The sequence below is a fragment of the Lithobates pipiens genome, unplaced genomic scaffold (genome assembly GCF_037356315.1).
Source record: "Lithobates pipiens isolate NorthernLeopardFrog02 unplaced genomic scaffold, aLitPip1_a1.2 Scaffold_160, whole genome shotgun sequence".
In the NCBI taxonomy this organism is placed as follows: Eukaryota; Metazoa; Chordata; class Amphibia; order Anura; family Ranidae; genus Lithobates; species Lithobates pipiens.
Genome location: NW_027507749.1, coordinates 2763646 through 2768243, shown reverse-complemented (window position 1 = coordinate 2768243; position 4598 = coordinate 2763646).

The window sequence follows — 4598 nt, the reverse complement described above, 5'->3', positions numbered from 1 at the left end:
TCTGGCTATATTAATAAATACATTTTGTTTGGTGTATTCTAAAATCATTTTAATATCAGTTAAATTTGACTTAATTTTAAAATAGTTTCCTTTTTAGGACCTAATAATACATTGTTATCTTTGTATAAATATCTTTGTAAACTGCTGCCTCAATGGAGTATTCGTTCAATGCTGCAGAGGCAACACTCCTACCCCACACCTCGCCATATCCTAATACGAAAACTTCTAAACATAAAAGCCGGTTCCAGGTACTACATTGATCAAGCATAGGTTTTATTCTCAAGAAGACTTGAAACATCAGAATTATAACAACCAAGGAGATTAACATAGTTTTAGCTAGATTCCCCATATGAAGTCACGTAACGTAACGCATAGGGAGTGGCCATAAGCAGACGCGTACCAGAAGTAACGCGAGGAGGCGCTGTGAACGCCATTCTTTCTGTTTTTTTTTTGCCTGTCTTAATTGTTTTTAATGTAAGAGCCATTCATCAGCACCTTAATAAATTAATCCATAGTTTATTTTAACATACTACACCATTGGGGCATTTTTCTTATTTTGTATACCATTGTATTGCCTATATTATACCAGAGTATATTAGGACAGCTGCATGGAGAAAAATAGGGGTTGCAGAAAGCCACTAGTGCAGTGGTCAATGTATAAGAGTTTGACTGGGTTCTGGATGCTGCGGAAAGACCAACTTACCTGGTGATATCTGTTGATGCTGATTTCTTCACATGTATAAGGTGAGAGTCCTGTGAGACCACTGCCATAAGGAGCATCTTGTGGAGTTGCTCAAGAACTTTTTTTGCATTTCTTCACTAAGCCACCTTATATATATATATATATATATATATATATATATATATATATATATATATATATATATATATATATATATAGTGGGGATCGAAAGTTTGGGCACCCCAGGTAAAAATGTGTATCAAAGTGCATAACGAAGCCAAAGAAAGATAGAAAATCTCCAAATGGCATAAAATTAAAGATTAGACATTCTTATAATATGTCAAAAAAAGTTAGATTTTATTTCCATCATTTACACTTTCAAAATTACAAAAAAACTGCAAAAGTTTGGGCACCCTGCAGAATTTATAGCATGCACTGCCCCCTTTGCAAAGCTGAGACTTGACAGTGTCATGGATTGTTCCTAATAATCGTCTGGGAAGACCAGGTGATGACAATCTCAAAGGTTTTAAATGGCCAGACTCATCTGACCTTGCCCCAACAATCAGCACCATGGGTTCTTCTAAGCAGTTGTCTAGAAAACTGAAACTGAAAATAGTTGACACTCACAAAGCTGGAGAAGGCTATAAGAAGATAACAAAGCCTTTTCCGATGTCAATATCCTCTGTTCGGAATGTAATTAAGAAATGACAGTCATCGGGAACAGTAGAAGTTAAAGCAAGATCTGGAAGACCAAGAAAAATATCAGACAGAACAGCTTGCAGGATTGTGAGAAAAGTAATTCAAAACCCACGTTTGACTGCACGATCCCTCCAGAAAGATCTGGCAGACGCTGGAGTTGTGGTACACTATTCCACTATAAAGAGATACTTGTACAAATATGGTCTTCATGGAAGAGTCATCAGAAGAAAACCTCTTCTATGTCCTCACCACAAAAATCAGCATTTGAACTTTGCAAATGAACATATAGACAAGCCTGAGGCATTTTGGAAACAAGTTCTGTGGACCGATGAGGTTAAAATAGAACTTTTTGGCCGGAATGAGCAAAGGTACATTTGGAGAAGAAAGGGCACAGAATTTACTGAAAAGAACCTCTGTCCAACTGTTAAGCATGGGGGTGGATCAATCGTGCTTTGGGGTTGTATTGCAGCCAGTGGCACAGGGAACATTTCACGAGTAGAAGGAAAAATGGATTCAATAAAATTTCAGCAAATTTTGGATGGTAACTTGATGCCATCTGTGAAAAAGCTGAAGTTAAAGAGAGGATGGCTTCTACAAATGGATAATGATCCTAAACACACCTCAAAATCCACGGGGGATTACATCAAGAGGCATAAACTGAAGGTTTTGCCATGGCCCTCACAATCTCCTGACCTCAACATTATTGAAAATCTATGGATAGACCTTAAAAGAGCAGTGTGTGACAGACAGTCCAGAAATCTAAAAGAATTGGAACACTTTTGTAAGGAAGAATGGGCAAAGATACCTCAAACAAGAATTGAAAGACTCTTGGCTGTCTACAAAAAGCGTTTACAAGCTGTGATACTTGCCAAAGGGGGCAGTACAAGATATTAACTCTGCAGGGTGCCCAAACTTTTGCAGACACAATTTTTTCGTTTTCTGTAATTTTGAAAGCGTAAATGATGGAAATGAAAATCTAACTTTTTTGGACTTATTATAAGAATGTCTAATCTGTAATTTGATGCCATTTGGAGATTTTTCCATCTCCCCTTGGCTTTGTTATGCACATTAATACACATTTTTACCTGGGGTGCCCAAACTTTCAATCCCCACTGTATATGCACTTTTTTGAACTTTACTCTCCTTGAAGGACTATTATTTATTGTCCCCATTAGAAGAGCTCAGTGTTCGACTCGAATGCACGCTTGACTAGAACATGGGCCTTTCACCTGTTTGCCGAATTCAGAACTTTGTGGACCGTTCACATCATATTCGTGTGGCCCGAATGGCCCACAATTCACTACGCCATTGCAGTGCATTGCTGGCTCATGATTGGCCAAGCATGCACTGTGACCCCACATGCTTGGCCAATCATAGCGCCGGCAGCCAGGAGAGCCATAATTGGCCACAGGCAGGATGCCTGTGGCCAAATATAGCTCAGGGGGTTTAGTACATGCCCCACACTATATAAGGCCGCCAGCACAGTGGCCTTGTGTAGTGTGTTGGTGTGCAGGGAAAGAGCAAGATAGGCAGGGACAGTGTCTTTTTGCTTTGGAACCTAGCGCTGTTACAGTGGGTGTTGTGTGTCTCCTTCACAGTATACACCTGAAGATACCCATTATTACTGGTGTTCTGTTTCTGTAATACAGGCATGTACAGCAGTTAGAGTGGGTGTTGTGTGCCTCCTGCACAGTATACACCTGAAGATACCCCTTATTGCTGGTGTTTTTCTGTTTCTGTAATACAGGCATCTGCAGCTGTTAGCGTGGCTGTTGTGTGCCTCCTGCACAGTATACACCTGAAGATACCCCTTATTGCTGGCGTTGTTCTGTTTCTGTAATACAGGCATCTGCAGCATTTACAGTGGGTGTAGTGTGCCTACCCCAATTGCTGATTTCCCCATTTCCCTGCAGGCCATTACTATATTTGGAAGGCCAACAAGGAGAGGCAGACAGTCAAGAGCCAATAAAAGAGGGCAAGCAGGTTCTGTGTCTAGAGACAACAGTGCTGGTCGTGGATGCAGTGCATTGTCATCAGCACGTGGCCATGGGACACGCTCGTCCTTATTTTTGGCACCTGGATGGGTTGAGCCGCATCATGCCGAAGACTTGGTAGAGTGGATGAACAAGCCCTCCTCATGCTCCTCATCCTATCTCACCCAGGCTCAGGGTACTAGCCAAGCAACTGCCAATGCGTCCTCTTCCCTCATCTCAATGTCATCAGTCACTCCTTCCCTAGACACATCATGTCCTCCTGAGGAGTCCCCAGAACTGTTTGAGCACAGTGTTGGGTACATGCTCCAGGAGGATGTCCAGCATTTTGAAGGCTATGCTGATGATACCCAGCTAGAGGAAGGCAGTGGCATGAGCGCAGAGAGAGGGGATGCTCAAGAAGGACAGCAATCTGGCAATATGTTGACCTGCCATGCAGCTCATTGGCAAGTGTACCTTAAAGACCCACACCAAAGAACAAAGTGGACCTCTCCTTGTTCCTCATCAGCTGGGATCTCCAACCCCTCTAGACATTTAGTCCTCTCTGAAACCTGCACTGAGAGGAATGAAGGTGTAGAATTAGATGTGTCACAGCCAAGTACTTGTGGGCACTCTGCTAGCAGTACACGACATCCAATTGTAGCAGGCAAATTTCCCTGCCCCAGCAGCTGGACCGTTGAAAGAAGTTCACTCCCAGCCATCCACATGCCCAGCGGTTGAATGCTAGCTTGGCTAAATTGCTAGCACTTCAACTGCTACTTTTTCAGTTGGTAGACTCGGCCTCCTTCCGTAAGCTTGTGCAATGTGCTGTTCCTCAGTGGCAGGTTCCCAAATGCCACTTTTTCTCACGGAAGGAGATTCTCTACCGGCATGTGGAAGGCAATGTCCATGCCTCGCTGGACAGGGCGGTCAGTGGTAAGTAGTGATGGACGAATTTCCGAAGGGACGTTTCGCGAACGCGGACCACGAACGCGGACCGCGAATGCGGCCGATCGTTCGCGAAACCGAGCGTTCGCGGCGGGCCCCATTGACTTCAATGGGAGGCGAACTTCGCAAACCTACAGGTCAAATTTGTAGCCACAAAAGAATTAATAGCTGTGCAAACATAGTCCCACCACATGGCCAATGACATAACACATGTATGAGGTGAATCTGGGATCGACAACTACAAGCATTCTTTTTTTATATGGGAAAATGTTGTGACAATTCAGGAATGTGGAGCGCAT